The sequence below is a fragment of the Triticum dicoccoides genome, chromosome 2B (assembly GCF_002162155.2).
Source record: "Triticum dicoccoides isolate Atlit2015 ecotype Zavitan chromosome 2B, WEW_v2.0, whole genome shotgun sequence".
NCBI lineage: Eukaryota > Viridiplantae > Streptophyta > Magnoliopsida > Poales > Poaceae > Triticum > Triticum dicoccoides.
This window is the reverse complement of record NC_041383.1, coordinates 115,465,463-115,476,719: the sequence shown is the minus strand read 5'-3', so window position 1 is coordinate 115,476,719 and position 11,257 is coordinate 115,465,463. Positions and strand designations below refer to the sequence as shown.

General features: G+C 44.4%; 1 long non-coding RNA gene across 1 annotated transcript; it reads right to left on the bottom strand.

The window, feature by feature from the left end:
- Positions 1 to 1,112: 1,112 nt before the first annotated feature.
- Positions 1,113 to 8,644, bottom strand: LOC119367298. Its single transcript, XR_005176253.1, has 3 exons — positions 8,161 to 8,644; positions 7,157 to 7,231; positions 1,113 to 1,147 (listed from the first exon to the last, which is right to left on the bottom strand). It is a non-coding gene; the product is annotated as an uncharacterized LOC119367298 (long non-coding RNA).
- Positions 8,645 to 11,257: the final 2,613 nt, after the last annotated feature.

Below are 11,257 nucleotides of genomic sequence, written 5' to 3'. Positions count from 1 at the left end.
ACACTAGGTATTTCTAAAGAAAAGCCTCATGGAGGAAAAAAAAAGAATGCCATCATACAAGATTAGAAGACAAAGAGGGTAAATGGTCGAGGAAAAAGAGGGTATCTAGGAGCTTGCTACAGATTTCGTCAAAGGATGATGAGGTGATCCCCCATGAACTTATTGTTCTTAACATGAACTGACCAAACCGTTCATAGCTGAGGAGACCAGTGACGCCCTATTCTGAATAGGTCCTCTAAAAGCCCCCGGTCCGGATGGTTTCCCCGGCTCGTTTCTTCCAAAGAAACTAGGAAATTTTCAGAGCGGATGCGGTGAATGTTGTTCTGCATTTTTTAGACTGGTCTAATCACTACTAGAAAAAAGGTTGTTAGTGGCGCATCTGTTTTTGCCATTAATGGCGCACTGCAGGTGCCCACTATTAACACGCCACTAGTAACAAATAGTAATGGCGCACCTCTGGTGCGCCATTAGTATCCGAGATAATAGTGGCATACCACATAGTGCACCATTACTATGTCCACCGGTGCGCCATTACTATGCCTCCCAGGGGGCCATATTTACCTTGTGCTCTGGGTTACTAATGGCGCACTTTTAGATAATGCGCTACTGGTGTGTTTATTCCAGTGCGCCACTAAAGTGCAATATAGTGCGCCACTACTATGAATATTAGGAATTTTTTTTTCTTTTCTGATATTTGCACAGGTTACAAAATACATTACAACATAGAATATAAACAGCACAACATATAAACAACAGATTTATTGAATACAATAGAAGATTAGTCTCCGAATACAATTCATCATATTAGTCTCCGAATTCAAAATACCGAACAAAGTTAGAACATTACAAGTCTCGAGACCGCGAGTAGCGAGTTTGTCTTCACATTACAAGTCGATATCGATCATCTAAACTACCATCACATAGAAGAGAGCTGCGGTCACGTTGAGCATCATCGCGATGAAACTGGTCTTCATCCGGTTCCTCCAACGCTCCCTCCTCTCTCCCGCTAGATAGCGCGCGTATCTAGCTTCCGCCTCCGCCCTAGTGGTGTATCTTTTGTAACTGTTACCGCTAAAACGGTGAACCTGTCTCCGAGGACTCCGGAAACCTTACCCTTGTACACGACATATGACTGCATCTCTATGCACTAGACAAACAAAACGTTAGTAGCAAATCACAGACAATACATAAGCAATATATAAGTATGCAACAAAAGGATCGGAAGAGAAAAGCAACACATTAATAGCATGATTCATGGTCCTACAAATAAATAGCATCGATTACATATAAGTTGAACGATGTCCAAACTAAAGAGACATACGAGTTCATTAAAGTTTAATTACAACATGAGATAATCGATATTTCAGAACTACATAGCATCACTACTTTCGACTCGACTCTGGGACCGAGGCATGAATAAAGCCACCGTCTATCGTGATGGTCATGAAATCGCGGTCGTTGGCAGCCTGTATTTGTAGCGTTGTTTCTATTTCACTGTTGAACGGTTGATATCTGGGGTAGAACTACCCCGAGGTACGAAGGACATCTTGATGGATGATTTCCGCAAACTTCGACTGGATGCGAAAGAATTCTTGTCTGATGTTCGCGTCCTGAATTGCCGACAAGCGTGCGGCCCAATTATTGAGATTAGTTGGTAGCAGAAGGTGATTATGGTCCCGTACAATCGCCCGTATATGATGGAGGGCGTAGTAGCCATCTTTCTGACCGCCAGGCGGCTGCTTGACGTAGGGGAACGTCGTTACATGGGTGAACACATGCCTGCCGTACCTACAAATTGGCCTCCTGAAGGTGCCTCCAGATCTGGCGTAGCCGGGGAGAGCATCATCAAGAACTTTCTTGATATTTGTGTAGTCTTTCTTCGACTGACGGTCCAAGTCGAAATACGTGGCCATGGAATATTTTGGGCTTAAGAGGATGAGTGTGCAATGTGTGTCACTGCACAAAACACGGAATGTTAGAAAAAAAAGAATGATCGAAATCTAAGAAATCATATGTTACGGGGCGGTGAGGGGATGACTTACTCGGGAAAGTAAGGCACGAGGAAGTTATCCTTATCTGGGTTCGCCAGAATGATGCCTTCGAGGTATGAACTCGCGACTTGCCGGTCCCCAGCGCTGCCCAAGATCTTGGCACGCATGTAGAAGGGGTCGACTATCATGATGTCCGGGGTCTTGTCTCTAATGATCCGCATCTCCATACTGAGCGAAAATAGCCGAATGAAGGTGTAGTGCAGCGGATGAAGGTTAAACATAGCGAAGATGTCATCAAACCGCAGGACGATCATTACCCCGATGGTGCTATCGACAAAGCCCTTGCCCTCTGGCACCTTGGCCACGAAAACCGTGTATGCCGCATCATTCTCGGAGAGACGCCACTTCTCCAAAGAAAGAACACTATCATGCACACTCCGCATAGCACCGGTTGCAGCATTGAGCAGATTAGTTGGTAGCATCGGCCTACCCGCCACATGCACCCTCCTCGAGATATCCTTAGGTGAAGGTGGCCCGTCCTGAGCACGGATCGTACTCGGTGCCGACTGGCTCGCACCCTTGTTATTCTTTCTTTTTCCTCCCTTCTTCTCCTGCTGTTGTAATGGGATAGAGTTCTGCTCAGAGACCACCTTCTTGAGTGTGTTGGGGCTGATAATATTTCGCACCTCGGCTATCTGAGGCTCAGTGAAGGCGGCAGCTGGAGGCGTCTCCTGAGAACTGAACGCCAGACGACGCATGTTGCAATTGGGTTTCTCCGCGGTACCAGCTAGATCGCGATCGTATTTTGCAAGGTTGGGTTCTTGAGGAGGCAGCCCTAAGAATTCATCACCATACCCATGTTCGTTCAAGTACTTATCGACATTGGTAAATGTACCATCATCCGGATCCTGTGCCATATGCATGTCCAGATCAGCTGACAGCGGTAGCGTTGCGGCGGTCTTGCCATGGCTTGGCGCCGGCACGACTAGCGGTGTTGTCTGTGGGGTTGTGTCCCCCGCCCTCAAACGAATCTGGCTCTTCAGCCAAAGCATGGGCCAGCTTAAGCAGGTGCTGAGGGTCATCACATCATCTTCGTCGGACCATGGGGTCGAAACAGAGGTAACAAGTCACCGCATCCCCGCAGCACCCGAACCAGTTGAACCCTATACACGGTGGGTGGCATGGGATTACCGTGGAACATGGGGTTGCCCGATTGAACGATTCTGGCCTTGGCGACATCGATCAACTCGCCGCCTATGAAGTGCAGGAGAGTGCATGGAACGTTTGCGGTGCCCTGCGGAAACATGTAGGGCGTCAGGGATGCCCAGTCAAAGGCAACGAGATGAAGTCATTGGCCGAGAGGCTTAGTTACCGTGATGGCGTCGAGCTCGGCTAATGTCGAGGCACCGCCAACGGCGGACGTGCAAGTGATGGAGGGGCCGCTTGCTGCCGAGGTGCCGGCCGGCGTATTCTTCCCACACCTGGGTGCATTAAGCTCCAATGCCCGGGCCGGCGCCGGAGACACCAATACCGCCTCCGCTGGAGACACCAATGGCGCCACCGGCGCGTTGTGCGAGTTGCTGCCCGTGAAGCTGGGAATCGGGGGCGGCCCCTGTTGGCCGCCCGCAATCCACACCTACAGCCCCTCAATCAAGGTAGACACAATGGCGGTGATCGTCGCTCCCAGTTGGTCTCGCACTTGCTCTTGGACCATCTCCGAAATCCACGCCACTTGTGCCTTGAGTTCTTGAACCTCGCGCTCCTGGCTTTCTGAGCTGGTCTTTCTCTCCTTTCACCCAGCGTTATAGTATTCCGACCATTTTGTGGACAAGCCTTTGCCGGCCACACTACCAGCTGATGGCGGCTTAGTGAACTTATCCTTGTGTTTCATTACGTTCAACACCCTATTTAAAGTGGTGTCCCAAGGGGAGCTCTGAGACGACCCCGCGCTACTGCTTTCAATGTCCTGCGGAAGGAACGTGAACCATTTAGAAATTTGGTTTCATTAATTAGAATGCAATCATATGGAGCTAATTACGTGGGGGTGTATTCCTTACCAGAACAAGCTCAAGCGCCTTGGTATTTCGATCAGTGGTAAGATCCTTTGTTACCGGCTCCACCTTGTACTGGGCCCTGACATAGTTACTGGTCTGCTTGTCATGGTATTTATCGAAGAGGGGCGGTAGGCCTTGCTCGGCATGCTTCGCGTCCTCCTTGTCCCATATAGGTTCCGCCACTCTGTAACCGTCGGGACCGAGTTTGTGGACCCCTAAGTTCAAGTCCCGCATATCTTTCCCCTACTGACTTGATTCCGCAGTTGCGTTGCTCTCGCACTTGATCTTGAACTCCCGATAGTCAGCTTCGCTGATCGAAGGATTTGTCTCCTTGATCTTCTCATAACTATCACCTCTTAGAATCCTTCTCCTCACGGCGGTGAACCAAGTAGCCAGGGTCGTGCTCATATTCGTGAGGGTGGCACTGTTCACTTTATTCCCTGAGAGGCGTGTGTTTGCGAAGTCACCGGGGAACTTGTATCGTTCATGCAGCTTCGTGAAGAGGAGGTTGCTCAAATTCCCTCGGTCACGATGCCTTAGGTTCTCGGTGTTGATCGAGACGGTGCTCCAAAGAATGCACCCGAGTTGTCCCGAGTACCCACTGACTAATTCTTTGGGCGCCGTTGGATTCCCACTGGAGGACACTTCAGTAAATTCCTGCTTGATGGTGCCACGCATGTTCGGGCGCCGGTTCTTCCGTTGCCTCTTCGGTTGGCTGCCATCTGTGCATGCGCTGCCATCATCAATGGTGGCATCCTCGGCGGCACCATCAGTGGTGTCATCCCCGACACCACTAGGGGTTGTGTAGTCGAGATCGGTGTCTTCCGTGGCGTCCTCATAGCGATGAGGTTCTTCCTCCATCTCCCGGGACAGCTCCTAGAATTGCTTACCCGAACCGCAGGCCTCATCGTTGTTGGCCATGTTCGCTCTAAATAGGAAAATAGTTTGGTCAAAAAGTTGGTTATTGTCAAGGAACAATATCTCTAAGTTGACCAGATAACCTAATTCTCGAGGAATGTCGCCAAAAAGTTGGTTATTGTCAAGGAACAATTGAGAGATGTTTGTGATATTGCCTAGGTGTTTTGGGATGGAACCTGTTAGTGTTTTGTTGCTAAGGTCCAAGCCCATGTTCTCAAGGTAACCTAGTTCTTGAGGGATGTGTCCAGAAAGTTGGTTGCTGCAAAGATACAATGATGTGAGTTTGGTCAAATTGCCTATGATGTTTGTGATATTGCCTTGGATCTTGAAGGCACTTTGCATGATGCAGTGGTACAGCCAGCATGGGATCTCATCTTTGCAGGCTAATTTTCTAGCTTGTAACACTGGGATTAGTAGCTTAATTAATCGACCAGTCGGTCATATGGTGGTGTAATTAACTTGTTTTAATACTGGCCAGTCATGTGGAGTATACTAGCTCACTGGGTGCCCCTAAAGATACCCCGGCCGTATCATTTGATTAATTAGTAAGTAAGCAATTGATATAGCTAGCATTGCCATGCCATGCATCCACCTTTACCAAGTGCAAGCAACTGATATGATACACATACAGATAGATACCGACAATTAGTTATTGTTATCATCTAAGATAATTTAATCATGGCAGTGGCAGTGGATTTGTGCACAAGCTAAGCTAGCTAAGACAGTAGCTTCCTTGCAACCCACAAAAGACAAAGGAAAAGGGGTGAAAAGGGGGAGATGGTTAGCTTTGATGAGCAGGCAGCATCTTCCTAAACCCCTTCTTCTTGTCTCCTCTCACTATCTCTCTCACACACATGGCAAGCAAGGGTGCCTGAGTGTGTGAAAAAATACTAAACTAATCCAACCACTAAAGCACTAGACCACTACTATTGTATAATCTTTTTATAGCTTTGTATATATGTATGGCTTCAATGGGTGCCACTGCCATGCATCCCTCTCCTATCATTTAATCATGATTAGCCCATAATTTTGACCAGAGATTAGTTTTGCTTAATTAATTAACTAGTGCGTGCCACAGCAGAGCACAGATCTCCATCTAGCTAGTAGGAGTAGCTTTCCAAGGCCTCTTTCCAAAGCCACAACTCCTCTAAGTTCTCAAGATAACCTAGTTGTTGAGGGATGTGTTCAGAAAGTTGGTTGATGTCAAGATACATGCTGATTAATTTTTGTTTTGGTTGAGAATTGGGCACCTTCTAGGTCAAGAAAATTGGGCATGACCTTTGCTAATTTTCTTGACCTAGGAGTTCCCCATTCTCAACCGAAACGGAAATTAATCAACATTTCAGGAGAAACGGGTATGAACAAGCAGATTTTACTCCAGAGAGTTCTTGCAGGTGCGTATGAACTGCAGCATCTCAAAGCAGATAACAACAGAGCAACAAATGAAATTGCCAAAACTGAATGCTCTGCTTCTTCTCATACCCTCCAAAGAACTTTAACCAGCAGCAGCAGATAACAACACAACAGCAGCAGAATAACAACTTATTATTCCTCCGAAGTTGACAGCAACCAACCATCTCAGGTCAGCATGAACTAGTTATTCAGTCAAAATTCTAATGCAAGAAAACATTTTGTTTGTGTCATGGCAAATCAACACTGAGTTTTAGTCTCTTGAAATAGAATTCCACCAAACTTGTTGTATATATGTTCCGTTGTGTTTGTGGGTGTTCTGTCAAAGTAATTTTCTTCTATGTGTGCATATAGCTTAGTTAGCTGCTGCAGTGCTGCTAGTGTGTTCAGCTACTGTACTGCTCAGGCTTATATGAATATAGACTTATTATTACTTAATAGTGGGTGTTCAAAAACCATTGTAAGTTTCAATGCTACTGCTTCTCATGATCAAAATACAAGACATGCTGATAACCAGCTTGAACATGTTTGCTTAATTGCAATTGAGTAATATAATTCAGGTGGGGCAAAATTAAAAAAAAACAGGTGGGGCGGCTTGCCCCCTAGCGATTCATCAAAAAAATAACATGAGGGGATCCCTAACTACAAGCATGATGATAACTAAAATCAAGCAGAAAATTAACTATACTACACAAGGCATAAGGTATACCTAACCAAGATCTATAAATAACAGGGGGGAAATAAATAAAAAACAAAAGAGAATAAGTGATTAATAACACATACCAGAAGCCTCACTGAGTGCACCTCCAAGAAAGCAAAGAAAACCCTAACACTCACACCACCTCAAAATCAAAATCCCTACAAAAGATCTCAAAATCAACAAACAAAACTCAAAATAGATGGCTATATCTAACCCTAGTTGAGTGCCCACGGCATGAACTACAGAAGATTCAAACTACAATACAATTTGAAATGTTACTTAGAGACTATCAATAAAACATTCTAAGTAGTCACACAAGACCCATTTTCATGCCATAGATGGGCACAGAGCAAGACATTCAGTGCTAGCACCTTTTGAATTAAGATAATGGCAACCAAGGTCACTGGTGAGAAATCTGACCAGATCCAAAAAATACATTCAACACTAAATAATATAGCAAATAGCAAACATATACTAGACAGGTCTAGCAAACAATGAGCAAAAATATCCAGTTAACAATGTTTGTACTACAGTATATACTAGACAAGCACATGGCATGAACTTTACAGGGGATGCACTACAGCCAAAATTGTGTTACTTCAAGATTGCAGCAAGCCATGGAGGTAAGCTAAAAATGCTGAATCAAATGCTTAAAATACATTCAGTTTCGGAGAAGAATCTTCTATATGCCAGCATGTAGTGCAGTGCAGAGAAGCATCAAACAAGATTTCCATGCTTTCACAATACACTTTTGTTTAGATTCCTTAAGAGACAACAAGCTCAAACTATTAGCATTATCAGTCAATCCTATCCAATCAAATCCAGTATCTGTATATACAGTATGTTACAAGAACCGGTACAGGTCAATTCTTAGCATTATCAGTACAAGTTAATTTCCATGCTACTTGTCACTGAAATTTAAAAGTATACAGAGTACAAGCATCACTGAAATTCAAAAGCATCCAAAGTACAAGCATCACTAGAATTCAAGCCACGCTCCAATAAGAACCACGCAGCCAATCGGCGACGAGGGTATGGGGATTGCCGATGGGAGGAGATGGGATTGGGGTAGGATGGCCTCAATCACCTAGGGGCTAGCGCGCCGAAGTCGGGGAGAGGCGGGCGGCATGAGGAAGGAGCTCGGTCGGGGCGGCGGTCCTCCTTGATCTACGGTGGTGTGAGGAGCTCGGTCCGGGAGGCGGCCTTCCTCAATCTGTGGTGGCGCTCCTCCCTGGCCCATTGCGGCACTTCGCAGCAGCAGATCTCCAGTCCGCCGGGGCGCTCCTCCCTAGTACTCACGGCTGCGCGGCGCTGCTACCCTCTGCGGCAATGGAGCTCGGCTTCTCGGAGCCACCTCTTCGCGCGAGAGCAGGGAAGCGCGAGGCTTTCTGGGCTCTGAGGTAGAGGAGATGGCGGAGAGGGCGAGGGGAAGTGCGAGGGGGCAAGTGGGGAGGGGGGCCGAGGAGGCAGGGCAGTGGAGCGGGCGCGGGTGGACGGTGGCGTGCTCCTACGGGGTCGTCGGGTTAGGTGTGGGAGAGGTGGATCTGGCGAGGGAGGGAGAGAGGCCAGGGGAGAGGGGAGCAAGTGGAGTGGAGGAGGGTTAGCAATGGCGTACCTTTTAGGGGTGCGCCATAAACACCGTGATAGCAATGGCACACCTTCCCCTGGTGCGCCATTACTAACTTTTTTTTTGGATTTTTAGTTGCATCTAATAATTTTTTAGAAAATGATGATCAAATTTGAAAACATTTATGAATGTGAAAAAATATCATCAAATTTGAAAACACTTATGAAAAAATATGAATCTGAAAACATTTATGAATATGAAAAGTTATCATCAAATTTGTTATTTGAAAATATATTTTTTGGATTTTTAGTTGCATCTAATAATTTTTTAGAAAACATTTATGGATATGAAAAAATATCATCAAATTTGAAAAAATATTCATGAATTCAAAAAGTGCCCATGAAATTTTAAAATATTCATGAGTTCAAAAAATATTAACAAATTCAATACTTTTTGTGATTTAGAAATTCAATACCAGAATAAACCTAAATAAAAATTGGTATACCAATGGCGCACCTGCTAGGGGTGCGCCATAAGTACCTTGATAGCAATGGCGCACCTTCTCGTGGTGTGCCATTAGTAACTTATTTTGGGTTTTTAGTTGCATTCATTTGTGAATTGGTAAAACATTTATGAATATGAAAAAATATCATCAAATTTGAAAAAATATTCATGAATTCAAAAAGTGCCCATGAAATTTAAAAATATTCATGAGTTCAAAAATATTAACAAATTCAATACTTTTTGTGATTTAGAAATTCAATACCAGAATAAACATAAATAAAAATTGGTATACCAGAATAAACATAAATAAATATTCATGAGGACTAGAACAGAAAAAATGTCATTTCCATATGTCGGAATACAATCGAGAAATGAAGACTACAATTTAAATACAATCGATCTTAGCTAGCTATCTTTTCACAATCTTCTTGCCCTTCTTTTTCGCAAATGGAGTTCTTCTCTTGAACGGACGTTCTTTAGGTAGGATAATAAACGATTATCATGAACAAGGAAATATAATAATAACTAATTTATTATTGCCTCTAGGGCATATTTCCAACAGTCTCCCACTTGCACTAGAGTCAATAATCTAGTTCACATCGCCATGTGATTAACACTCAGGTCACATCGCCATGTGACCAACATCCAAAGAGTTTACTAGTGTCACTAAACTAGTTCACATCACCATGTGATTAAGACTCAATGAGTTCTGGGGTTTGATCATGTTTTGCTTGTGAGAGAGGTTTTTGTCAATGGGTCTGCAACATTTAGATTCGTATGTACTTCGCAAATCTTTAGGTCATATTGTAAATGTTGCTTCCACGCTCCACTTGGAGCTATTCCAAATGGTTGCTCCACTATACGTATCCAGTTTGCTACTCAAAGTCATTCGAATAGGTGTTAAAGCTTGCATCGACGTAACCCTTTACGTCGAACTCTTTATCACCTCCATAATCGAGAAACATATCCTTATTACTCTAAGGATAATTTTGACCGCTATCTGGTGATCCACTCCTTGATCACCTTTGTACCCTCTTGCCAAATATGTAGCAAGGCACACATCAGGTGCGGTACACAGCATAGCATACTGTAGAGCCTACGTCTAAAGCATAGGGGACGACCTTCGTCCTTTCTCTCTATTCTGCCGTGGTCGAGCTTTAAGTCTTAACTTCGTACCTCACATCTCAGGCAAGAACTCCTTCTTTGACTGATCCATCTTGAACACCTCCAAGATCACGTCAAGGTATGTGCTCATTTGAAAGTACCATTTAGCATTTTTTGATCTATCCTCATAGATCTTGATGCTCAATGTTCAAGTAGCTTAATCCAGGTTTTCTATTGAAAAACACCTTTCAAATAACCCTATATGCTTTCCAGAAATTCTACATCATTTCTGATCAACAATACGTCAACAACATATACTCATCAGAAATTCTATAGTGCTCCCACTCACTTCTTTGGAAATACAAGTTTCTCATGAACTTTGTATAAACCCAAAATCTTTGATCATCTCATCAAAGCGCACATTCCAACTCCGAGATGCTTACTCCAGTCCTTAGAAGGATCGCTGGAGCGAGCATACCTTTTAGCATCCTTAGGATCGACAGAACTTTTCTGATTGTATCACATACAACCTTTCCTTACGAAAACTGGTAAGGAAACTTGTCTTGACATCCATCTGCCAGATTTCATAAATGCAGCTAATGCTAACATGATTCCGACGGACTTAAGCATCGCTACGGATGAGAAAATCTCATCGTAGTCAACTCCTTGAACTTGTCGGAAAACATCTTAACGACAAGTCGAGCTTTCTTAATGGTGATTCTTACCATCATTGTCTGTCTTCCTTTTAAAATCCATCTTTACCCAACGGCCTTACGACCATCAAGTATTTCTTCCAAAGTCATGGATCCTCTCTCGGATTTTATGGCCTCTAGCCATTTGTCGGAATCCAGGCCCACCATCGCTTCTCCATAGCTCGTAGGTTCATTGTTGTCTAGCAACATGACCTCTAAGACAGGATTACTGTACCACTCTGAAGTAGTACACATCCCTGTCACCCTACGAGGTGCGGTAGTGACTTGATCCAAAACTTCATGATCACTATCATAAG